General features: G+C 40.6%; 1 pseudogene; it reads right to left on the bottom strand.

The window, feature by feature from the left end:
- Positions 1-12,845, bottom strand: part of LOC120030255 — a 33,017-nt pseudogene that overhangs the window by 4,712 nt on the left and 15,460 nt on the right.

The raw sequence follows: 12,845 nt of genomic DNA, 5'->3' as shown, positions 1-12,845 counted from the left end.
TGTCTATACGCTACTCGTGTTTGTTATATTGTTCTATGTTCCGTTTATTATTAAACTCACCACCTGAACTTACTTTCCGACTCCCAGCATATATGTTACACTTTTGTTCTGATTATTGTTAAATGCTTCATGTATCTTCTCACAAGAAAGTAATTGTCAAATGAGTTTGGCAGAGAAGCAATGCACCTAATTCATTACAGTTACAGCCAATGAAGTTAACAATTAAGGCTGTCATTCATCCAGTTCTAATGTCTGATCCCAGAGTACAACATCTCATCCTCCATGTTGCTTCTCTGTCTTCTAGACCTGTTCTTCTTGTTTCCAGATTCAGAGCTACATAATGGAGACTGTCTGCATCTTGGGCCTGTGAAGAACAATTATAAAATGGTGAGGAATATTACTATATGTTTTTATGGTAATACAACATCAGGAATTCTGCTTACCCCTGTATCTGAAGAAAAGAGTCCTGGACTTCTTGTCTGAGACAGATCCTGAAAAGAAAGACAGAAATATAAAGATACAACTGCTTCTTCCATTACAGATACATCTGGTGATATCAAAGAAGAGCGACTTCTAAAAAGGAATTTACCTGCTGTAACGGTTGTCCTCCTCCTCTTCGGAAGAAGAGGAGGAGTAGGGATTGGACCAAAGCGCAGCGTGGAAAGTGGACATAATGAAGTTTATTAAAGAAAAGACGAAAAACCGAAAACACTTCAACAAACTACAAAATAACAAACGAACGTAGACAGACCTGAACTATGAGAACTTACATATAACACGAAGAACGCACGAACAGGTACAGACTACAACAAACGAACAAACAAACCGAAACAGTCCCGTGTGGTGCAACATACACAGACACAGAAGACAATCACCCACAAACAAACAGTGTGAACAGCCTACCTTTATATGGTTCTCAATCAGAGGAAACGTCAAACACCTGTCCCTGATTGAGAACCATATAAGGCTAATTACAAATGACCTAAACATAGAAACACAAAACATAGAATGCCCACCCCAACTCACGCCCTGACCAACTAAACACATACAAAAATAACAGAAAACAGGTCAGGAACGTGACACCTGCTACATACAATATTCATTTATTTTATATGGACTTCACTTACCTCTACACTGCAGACACTTTCTTTTCTTCATCTTGTACATGATGCTACCAAGGACAATGATCAGGATAAACGAGAGACCCAGTGCTGAGGTCAGGCAGTAAACAAAGAGGAGAGGGTCTGCACCATTGTCTGGGAAAATTAATATGATGATTGAAGTAAAGTAACTATGGATGTGTCACGACTTCCACCGAAGTCGTTTCCTCTCCTTGTTCGGGCGGTGTTCGGCGGTCGGCGTCACCGGTCTTCTAGCCATCGTCGATCCATTTTTCATTTTCCATTTGTTTTGTCTTGTTTTCCTACACAGTGGTTTCAGTTTCCCTAATTTATTGTTTGTGTATTTAACCCTCTGTTCCCCCATGTCTTTGTGTGGAATGGTTTATTGTAAGTTCTTGTGCACATGTTACTGGTGTGCATCGGGTTTTGTACCCATGTTTATTTATTTCAATATGCCGTTGGTTTTACAATTAAACTGCTCCGGCTATTACCTATTCTGCTCTCCTGCGTCTGACTTCCCTGCCACCAGTTACACACGCCTTACAGGATGATTGCACATTTTCTTATGTGATCTAAATAACTAGTACTGTATACAGTTTTACACAGTAGATTATACAATAGATATGAACAAAGATATAAGATGTATCACCTACCCTTGATCTTCAGCCTAGTCCTGTTCCCGAACAGTATCTCCCAACATGAGGCCACAGCACAGTAGTAAGTCCCAGCATCAGAGAGGCTGAGGCTCCTCTTGGGGAGGGTGTAAACACATCTCTGTGTAGGAGACCCCGCCTCAGGGCTCTTCTTACACTGATTACTCCTGTCTCCATGGGTGTAAATGATTCCTAGATGGGATGGGATTCTCCTGAGCCATGTCTGAACCAACAGACACTGTGTTCTCTTGCGCACGTCTCATTGTGTATTGCGTTTTGACTTTGTGCCTAAGAATGGTAGATCACAAAAAAGCATGGTTATGGAAAATGACTAATCAAATATAAATAATAATAAAAGGTGGAGTATTTGTAATATTTTCACCTGTCAGCATTAACATGGTTCCATCATCAACGAGCATGTGTTTCAAGAAAATATTCCCACAATGGTAGGTCCCAAGGTCCCTTTGTGGCAGAAATTTTGAGGTGAAATGTGGTTTTGCCTGCCATCACAGTCAATCAGCCATCAAATTAATTGTTGAATAGGACATCACCCAGGTACTTAGAGCATTTAGCGATGTACTGAAGCACCATGCCAGTGGTGAGTTTGTACCATAGCATGTAGTTTATGTTTTCACTAGTTATGTGACATTCAATAGTCACATTGCCTCCAAGCTCTGCTTTCTGGGAAGAAGTGGACTGAACAAGATCTGGTGTTTGAGATGCACCTGAAAAAAACACTATAGTTACTGCATTTATTACATTTACCAAATGCCTATAGTGAGCACTTTACATGTATAGAGAACTTGTATAACATTAGTCAATTGAGCTAGATGTTATTGACATGCTTTCCATATCAAAAGAAATGTGAGTAGTGTATTTATCCTGCTTTCACGGGACGAGACTGACCTGTGTAAAATGCAGTCTCTCCACAGAAAAGAATGGAAACTTGCGTTTGCGTTCATTGGTTCATCTCAGGTACCGTCTAATTTTGATGGTCAAATCTGATTGGCTGAACACTCGGTAGGCCGCCCAGTAGACCATGAATGGAACCAACACTGTCCTCTTATGTTGTTGTACAGCTTGATTCTGTGTTGCCCAACAACTTTATCACATAGCAAGTTTGAATATGTTGATGTTCAGTTTAATTTTTTTAACAATGTGACTACTGTGGATTTATGCTTTATTAGGTCTAACTACAGCTCATACTGTCTACAATACTATGTACTGCAGCTGGCCAACAGAGGGCTTGTCCACCCAAAATAAGAGACACAACAGCAAGAGTCAGTGGATCCTTTACTTAATGTTTTTCTTGCCATTGTGGTCCATGGGAGTCATACAGTAGTTGGGACCTGGTTGGCCACATGTTATGACACTGTCATCCTCTAGGGCCTCTATCACTTCCACACAGTCACATAGTAACACAGAGAAACAGAAAACATGTCAATAGTCTTTACTTAAACAACAATACCTCAAATACTATTTATTCTGTAATGTATTGACAGATAAAATCCCTCCCATTATATAATTAGAAGGAGGCTCTTTCTTCTTGGCCCAGATGATGATGATACTTTACATCACACTTCAAACCACGGTTTGTGTTTAACTACGGACTTCAGATGTCTAGGTCAAATGACCTAATAAATAGTTCATTGTGTTTTTATACAGATTTCAGTCGACTATGTATAATTAACTAGATGCCTCGTAAAAATAGTGTTATATTGTTGATAAAAAGGGCAACATGAAGAGTAAAAGAGTATGTCATACAACTGACTGACACCACTGAGATCCTGCTGAAACCACATGAAGAGAGACAGAAAGAGACAGAGACAGAGGGAGAGAGAGTAAGACAGAGAGGGTCCTGTGCAAAAGGCCAACAGGCCTTACCAAAGTGTAGATAGCTACAGCTTAATGTTTTGTTCATAGCAGACCGCAGAGTACATGTAAATATGTTGCTGTGTATGTGAGGGGGTGTGTGGCATGCAATCATTAGGCCTATGTCTTAAAGAGAAAACAAAGAAGAAAACCTCCTACACTATAACTGGCCTGTTCTCCTTCTGTGGTGTGGGCTGTTGTGCCACTTTCACTATGAGTAATTATGTTGAAAGAGGTCTACGTTATTTACTGTAACATGATGCAAGGGACTACCTGACTTCACATAAATGTAAAGACATTGACCTTTACATTGTAAGCTCTGTGTTTAGAGACCATTGTTGCACTCAGGGGTATGAACAGTACGGTGGCCCTGAGAGGAAAAGTAGAGTGCAGTGTGTTGCTGCAGGTCAGTCTTCCTGGGTTAAAGGTCTATGAAAGGTTAGTTTCCAATGGTGGAAAGTCACTGTAACACCATCCACTATGACCACAGAGGTGTGTGAACAGAATGCATTGAGTTCAACTTATTCAAATTAATTTGGTTTAACAGATGGAAATGTTTTATTTTTCTATTTGCACTTTATATTACACTTGAAAAACTATGACCACTGATTTCAACACATTTTACTGAAGCAATACAAAGCTAATGAAGTTAGGGCAAGTTAAAGAGCTATCTGATATGAAAGGACAACTGTTTCATTCATCCAGTTCTACTGTCTGATCCCAGAGTACATGACCACCGTCTCTTCCTCCATGTTGCTTCTCTGTCTTCTAGACCTGTTCTGATTGTTGCTCAGATTCAGAGCTACATAATGGAGACTGTCTGCATCGTGGGCCTGTGAAGAACAATTACAAAATGGAGGGAGAATATGACTACACGTTATTATTAAATCTTTTTTTTTTACATAGTAATAGAAAATATTATGAATTTGACTTACCCCTGTATCTGAATAAGAGACTGCTGGACTTCTTGTCTGAGAGACGGGTCCTAAAAAGAAAGACAGAAAATATAAAGATACGACTTCTCATTCCATTACAGATACAGTGGGGCAAAAAAGTATTTAGTCAGCCACCAATTGTGCATGTTCTCCCACTTAAAAAGATGAGAGAGGCCTGTAATTTTCATCATAGGTACACTTCAACTATGACAGACAAAATGAGAAAAGAAATCCAGAAAAAATCACATTGTAGGATTTTTTATGAATTTATTTGCAAAGTATGGTGGAAAATAAGTATTTGGTCAATAACAAAAGTTTACCTCAATACTTTGTTATATACCCTTTGTTGGCAATGACAGAGGTCAAACGTTTTCTGTAAGTCTTCACAAGGTTTTCACACACTGTTGCTGGTATTTTGGCCCATTCCTCCATGCAGATCTCCTCTAGAGCGGTGATGTTTTGGGGCTTTTGCTGGGCAACACGGACTTTCAACTCCCTCCAAAGATTTTCTATGGGGTTGAGATCTGGAGACTGGCTAGGCCACTCCAGGACCTTGAAATGCTTCTTACGAACCCACTCCTTCGTTGCCCGAGCGGTGTGTTTGGGATCATTGTCATGCTGAAAGACCCAGCCACGTTTCATCTTCAATCTTTTTAAGTGGGAGAACTTGCACAATTGGTGGCTGACTAAATACTTTTTTGCCCCACTCTACATCTGGTGATGTCAAAGAAGAGCAACTTCAATGAAGGACTTTACCTGCTACATACATCATTAGTTCATTTAATTTGGATATCTCTTACCTCTATACTGCAGACACTTTCTCTTGTTCATCTTGTACATGATGTAACCAAGGAAAATTATCAGGATAAACGAGAGACCCAATGCTGAGCTCAAGCAGTACACCAAGAGAAGAGGGTCTCCGTAAATGTCTGGGAAAACATTTTCTCATGTGATATAAATAACTTGTACTGTATGTAGTTGGACACAGTAGATTAAACAAAGATATAAACAAAAACTGTAAAGACGTATCACTTACCATTGATCTCCAGCTTGGTCCCGTTTCCAAACAGTATCTCCCCACATAAGGCCACAGCACAGTAGTAAGTCCCAGCATCAGAGAGACTGATGTTCCTCTTGGGGAGGTTGTAGACACAGCTCTGTGTAGGAGACCCAGCCTCAGGGCTCTTCTCACACTGATCACTCCTGTCTCCATGTGTGTAAATGATTCCTGGACGGGATTCTCCTGAGCCATGTCTGAACCAATAGACACTGTGATCTCCTGAACAGGTCTTAGTGTGTACTGTACAGTTCAGAGTCACAGAGTCTCCTGGCTGGACTGACTCAGACACAGACTGCTGAGTAAGATGATGGTTCCTGGACCCTGCACCTTTTACTCAATAAAACCAAAGTCCTAATGAACTTCTAATTACAAATGAAATTCACAATTTCCATATGCAAAGCCACTGAGACAGTAACATTCCATATTAACTTCTGTGTTACTCACCTTTATGCATCAGAAATATACCATTTCCAAAGATCATGCCATCATAATCACGTGCAGCACAGTAATACATCCCCACATCCGATGGCTTGGCATTTGAAATGGTCAGCACAAAACTGTCTCCGTTCTTCTCTGCAGAAAACCGAGGATTGTTGTCAAACTCCCCGTAAAGTGTTGGATCTTTTGAGTCAAGGTAAAGAGATACTATCATCGCTGGAGCTTGTCCTACTGTTAGTTTGAACCAGTTGTAGTAGTCTCCGCCAGTCCCAGAGATGAAGCATTTCAAATCAACAGTGTCTCCAGGGATGAAGGTCTTCAAAAGATCAGACTGAGTAATGATACCAATGGACAACACTGAAAAAAAGACATGTTTTATGTCAATCAAAGTCTACACATCAGATTCATGCGTTTACAGGTCCGTAACATTATGTACCCTTATTCCACCAGAATTTTTTAAAAATCTTGTCCACACAATGTCTTACCTGCTCTAAATAAAAGAGAGATTATGAGACACAGTTTTGTCATCGTCATCTTCTGTGAATAGCATGTCCTTTTGTCGTCCTGTGTGTCAGATAAGAGTGAGAGTCAAGAGGTTATGGCTGTCTTTTTATACCTGACTGGAGAGATGGTCCACAGGCCTGATTGGCTGCTGTGACATTAGTAAAGACACGGAACAGGACAGTTCAACCCTCCCCTCTGATCTTTTTCTATCCTCATGCTACATGAGTACACTTTCCGTTTTCTTCAGAAAGCTATCGCCTTAGTAGTGATTGAGAGATATGGACACCAAATGCGTATATATTCTTGTCCACATTTCAGTTCCTGAATGTAAGTGTTTATGATAATATGGCTTGATTATGATTGGCAGGCTCCTATCTACACACTCATAGAAGTGTAATTTAATAAACATATCAGTAACATTATTCATGAGTATGACAAATGCCAGTGAATGTCTTCCCAAGCAGTTTAAAACATCTCAGAGACTAAGCCGTTGTGGTGGAGGGGGGGGTTCTACTAAGATAACATATGGAATTGTTTTAAGATGGTCATACCATGGATCAGTTACCTATTTGATTTTGAACTTTAGAACCCTTTAGGTATCAAAAACGAATAAAGTATTTGAAAAAATATTGAATGTGGCCTTTACTGCTATAGTCCATTGAGGCGCATTGAATTACAGATTTATGAATGGAGATAAAAAGAATAAGGTTTTGAAGTGTCTGTCCTATATCTATGAGATATAAGAAAGCTTTAGGTTTTTTGGACATATATTTAACACAGAAAGATATTATTCTCTCCAGAAATAAGTCTCTCACTGCCGCCGCCTGTTATAGACCCCCCTCAGCTCCCAGCTGTGCCCTGGACACCATATGTGAATTGATTGCCCCCCATCTATCTTCAGAGTTTGTTCTGTTAGGTGACCTAAACTGGGATATGCTTAACACCACGGAAGTCCTACAATCTAAGTGAAATGCCCTCAATCTCACACTAATTGAGAGAAGAATGAGAGAATCTCCCAAAATACAGGTGTGCCAAGCTGGTAGTGTCACACCCAAGAAGACTCGTTGCTGTAATCGCTGCCAAAGGTGCTTCAACAAAGTCTTGAGAAAAGGGTCTGAATACTTATGTAAATGTGATATTTAGCAATAACAACAAAAAATTACCTGCTTTTGCTTGTCATTATGGGGTATTGTGTGTTGATTGATAAGGGAAAAAATATATATATCAATTTTAGAATAAAGCTGTAACGTAACAAAATGTGGGTAAAGTCAAGGGTTCTGAATACTTTCCGAAGGCACTGTATATAGACATCTCCTTAATTATTGTATCCTCTCAATACTTTATCAAGTTATTGAAAGCATTCTGATATTTGTCTGACATCATGTGATAAAAGTCCATGTTTAGGGGACCTGCTTGGTTCTGGTCCCGGTTCCGACCGACCAACATTTTAGCTTATAAATCAACCTGTGGACACCATAGATAAAAATGTCTTGCATTGAGCAATAACCCTGGTTCCCACGGATACAGTAGTATATTTTAGTGTGACTTATGATGTGAGTTCTGAAACCACTCAAAGCTGGGATGTCCCTCCCACCATTTAATTTGCTCTTCCGACTGTCCATCAACTCCTGGCTGAACCCTACATCACAGCGCAGCAGGAGAGAATGGTTTCTTCACTATAGCACATTAAGAGATCGATTTATAGCCATTCATCTAAAATAATTAATATATTTTTAAACAAAAAACACTTTCTGTTTGTCATAGATGGACAAGATTAGTATGAGATGAAAGGCGAGTTCACTAAACATACAAATATGTATTTTACAGTTATAAGGAAGTTTAAATCTATAGTTAGTGGTTTTATAATTTAATTATACTATATTTAGAAAGTATTTTCAAGCCTTACTCATACAGTTTTGTTGAATAGAAAATATAGAAAAATAGAAATAGAAAAATAGAATAGAATAGAATAGAATAGAAAAAAAGCTGTACATTTCAATGAAACATGGTGAAGCCCCAAAATTGCCCTCGCTAGAAGCCTGTGTCTCAGACATAAGGAAGTGGATGGCTGAAAACTTTCTACTTTTAAACTTGGACAAAACAGAGATGCTTGTTCTAGGTCCCAAGAAACAAAGAGATCTTCTGTTAAATCTGACAATTCATCTTGATGGTTGTAAAGTCGTCTCAAATAAAACTGTGAAGGACCTCGGCGTTACTCTTGACCCTGATCTCTCTTTTGACGAACATATCAAGACTGTTTCAAGGACAGCTTTTTTCCATCTACGTAACATTGCAAAAATCAGAAATGTTCTGTCCAAAAATGATGCAGAAAAATTAATCCATGCATTTGTTACTTCTAGGTTAGACTACTGCAATGCTCTACTTTCCGGCTACCCGGATAAAGCACTAAATAAACTTCAGTTAGTGCTAAATACGGCTGCTAGAATCCTGACTAGAACCAAGAAATTTGATCATATTACTCCAGTGCTAGCTTCCCTACACTGGCTTCCTGTTAAGGCAAGGGCTGATTTCAAGGTTTTACTGTTAACCTATAAAGCGTTACATGGGCTTGCTCCTACCTATCTTTCCGAGTTGGTCCTGCCGTACATACCTATACGTACGCTACGGTCACAAGACGCAGGCCTCCTAATTGTCCCTAGAATTTCTAAGCAAACAGCGGGAGGCAGGGCTTTCTCCTATAGATCTCAATTTTTATGGAACAGTCTGCCTACCCATGTGAGAGACGCAGACTCGGTCTCAACCTTTAAGTCTTTACTGAAGACTTATCTCTTCAGTAGGTCATATGATTGAGTGTAGTCTGGCCCAGGAGTGTGAAGGTGAACGGAAAGGCTCTGGAGCAACGAACCGCCCTTGCTGTCTCTGCCTGGCCGGTTCCCCTCTCTCCACTGGGATTCTCTGCCTCTAACCCTATTACAGGGGCTGAGTCACTGGCTTACTGGTGCTCTTTCATGCCGTCCCTAGGAGGGGTGCGTCACTTGAGTGGGTTGAGTTACTGACGTGATCTTCCTGTCTGGGTTGGCGCCCCCCCTTGGTTTGTGCTGTGGTGGAGATCTTTGTGGGCTATACTCGGCCTTGTCTCAGGATTGTAAGTTGGTGGTTGAAGATATCCCTCTAGTGGTGCGGGGGCTGTGCTTTGGCAAAGTGGGTGGGGTTATATCCTTCCTGTTTGGCCCTGTCCGGGGGTATCTTCGGATGGGGCCACAGTGTCTCCTGACCGCTCCTGTCTCAGCCTCCAGTATTTATGCTGCAGTAGTTTATGTGTCGGGGGGCTAGGGTCAGTTGGTTATACCTGGAGTACTTCTCCTGTCTTATCCAGTGTCCTGTGTGAATTTAAGTATGCTCTCTCTAATTCTCTCGTTCTCTCTTTCTTTCTCTCTCTCTGAGAACCTGAGCCCTAGGACCATACGTCAGGACTACCGGGCATGATGACTCCTTGCTGTCCCCAGTCCGCCTGGCCTTGCTGCTATTCCAGTTTCAACTGTTCTGCCTGCAGTTACGGAACCCCTACCTGTCCCAGACCTGCTGTTTTCAACTCTTAATGATCGGCTATGAAAAGCCAACTGACATTTATTCCTGATTATTATTTGACCATGCTTGTCATTTATGAACATTTTGAAAATCTTGGCTCTCTCTAATTTTCTCCTTCTCTCTTTCTTTCTCTCGGAGGACCTGAGCCCTAGGACCATACGTCAGGACTACCGGGCATGATGACTCCTTGCTGTCCCCAGTCCGCCTGGCCTTGCTGCTATTCCAGTTTCAACTGTTCTGCCTGCGGTTATGGAACCGCCACCTGTCCCAGACCTGTTGTTTTTCAACTCTTAATGATCGGCTATGAAAAGCCAACTGAAAATTATTCATGATTATTATTTGACCATGCTTGTCACTTATGAACATTTTTGAACATCTTGGCATAGTTCTGTTATAATCTCCACCCGGCACAGCCAGAAGAGGACTGGCCACCCCTCATAGCCTGGTTCCTCTCTAGGTTTCTTCCTAGGTTTTGGCCTTTCTAGGGAGTTTTTCCTAGCCACCGTGCTTCTACACCTGCATTGCTAGCTGTTTGGGGTTTTAGGCTGGGTTTCTGTACAGCACTTCGAGATATTAGCTGATGTACGAAGGGCTATATAAAATAAACTTGATTGATGTCATGCAATATTTCATATTTTCACATTTTTGTCATATTTGTACTGTTTCTTGAGCTTTTGTCCTCAAAAGTGACTAAGCAATATATAACTATTTTTACCAGAAAGGTGATATTTTAACCTTTCTTGGAGTATGCAGCATTACTAATTATTGTTTATGGCCCTCTCATGATAAATTACTACTTTTGGGGATTACATAGATTACATTTTAAATTACATTTAAGAGAAAGTATTTTGTTAACATTGTCAGACAATGTTTCATGACAACAACAGGTTGTGGTCTGCATATAAATGTGATGTGTGTATGATTCAGACAGAGGGTTTGGTGCAGAGGGTGAGGACGGAGACCTTGGTTGCATCCAAAATGGGACCTCGTTCCCTATATAGTGCACTACCTTTGACCAGAGGCACTTCTTTTGACCAGGGACCATAGGGTGCCATTTCAGAAGCACACTTGTCATTTGGTTGGTAACGGTTTTGTTATCTATAAGCAAACAGAGTGCATGGCCCTACCTACCTGAAAAGTGTGAAAACTATGGTCTGAAAGTGTTGGACCTGAGGGTTGGTTATCAACCTCCTCAGAATCCCTCTGTCCAGCAGAAATAGTGACATTGAAAAAGTGACAAGGCTTATCACAGGCCTTAGAAACACAGTGAGACAAAGTATATGCGTGCAAATCAAACTGCATTGGTAGCAAACCATAACAAACTCTCAATGTCACAGTAACAGAAGAGGTTTTGAACTCAAAAGTACCTAAGAAAAAAAAAGTTCAAGCCAAATGTGTGGAGGCATGATGTCAGTTTGTTTAGTTGTTGAGTGGAAACGTTGGACCACAGAGATCTTTGTATGAGGTGTGTGTTGTTTTCCATCCCTGTTCACACCAGCGAGTTGACACTGACCACAGGCCGAGGATGTTGCGTCTGCAGTGAATGCATCAGATGTGAGCCTGCAGAGAGGATTGGCACCTGCCTCTGTTCACTCAACATTACAGCAGTAGGTTTTTTGTTTATGGATGGATTCACTCTGCATGCAAATACATCAAGGATGCACTATGACTGAAGTAGGCCTACAAGTGCTCAACACATTTATGGTCTTTTGAACATAGGGCACTAAAGTATGGTTATTGTACTAAAGAGAAGATGGTGGTGTGCAGGTGTCCCAAACCTCAGGTGTCCAACATACAGTATCATTGTACATGATGCATTCAATTAAATTCAACTGTATTATGATAACAACAGTAGATAAATGTTTGTCTTTATTTGTACTCCTCCCACGTTGTGCACACATCTAGTCTAGAGCCTGGGGTAGTTCGGTTTTGGTTTTGGTCAGGTATTTATAGTCTGTCAGTATGGATGGAAAGAGATGTGGGGCCTGATTGGTGAGAAGAGAGTGTGTGGTTAAGGTGCGCAGAGAGAGAGAGAGAGACTGAGACAGAGAGACAGAGAGAAAGAGAGAGAGAGAGAGAGAGAGAGAAAGAGAGAGAGATTCATCTAGTCTAGCTAGCAACAATTCATGGTCAAATGAATCAAAGGCTATATGTCATTTGAAATGTCTTTATTCTTTTGGAACTTCTGTGAGTGTAATATTTACTGTTAATTTTTATTGTTTATTATCTTCTTCACTTGCTTTGGCAATGTTAACATATGTGTCCCATGCCAGTAAAGCCCTTGAATTGAAAGGGAGAGTGGTGTGAAGAGAACAGAGAGAGAGAGAGAGGTAGAGAGTGGTGTGGAGAGAGAGAGATAACCAAACCTGAAACACAGATAATATACATTATTTATTTAACCTTATTTAACCAGGAAAAGCCCATTGAGACCCAGTCTTTTTTTCTACTGGGATACCTCTTCAAGAAAGCAGCAACAATCAATACATTACATAATTAAAACATACAACAACATGATCCAGCCTAAAAAAGGCATTTACACTCCTCTAACAGAGTCTCCCATCAATAATTTACATTTATTCAGTGGCATTAACATATCTTGATGAACCATGGATTGTAGATTCTTCCATGCGTCTGGTGCACAAGAAGAGAAGGCAGTCTTGCCTCATACTGTGAATGTCCTGGGGACTTTCAGTAGCAACCACCTAGCAGACTG

The sequence above is a fragment of the Salvelinus namaycush genome, chromosome 36, assembly GCF_016432855.1.
Source record: "Salvelinus namaycush isolate Seneca chromosome 36, SaNama_1.0, whole genome shotgun sequence".
NCBI classification, from domain to species: domain Eukaryota; kingdom Metazoa; phylum Chordata; class Actinopteri; order Salmoniformes; family Salmonidae; genus Salvelinus; species Salvelinus namaycush.
Note: the sequence above shows the minus strand (reverse complement) of the source record. Positions and strands in the feature narration are given on the sequence as shown.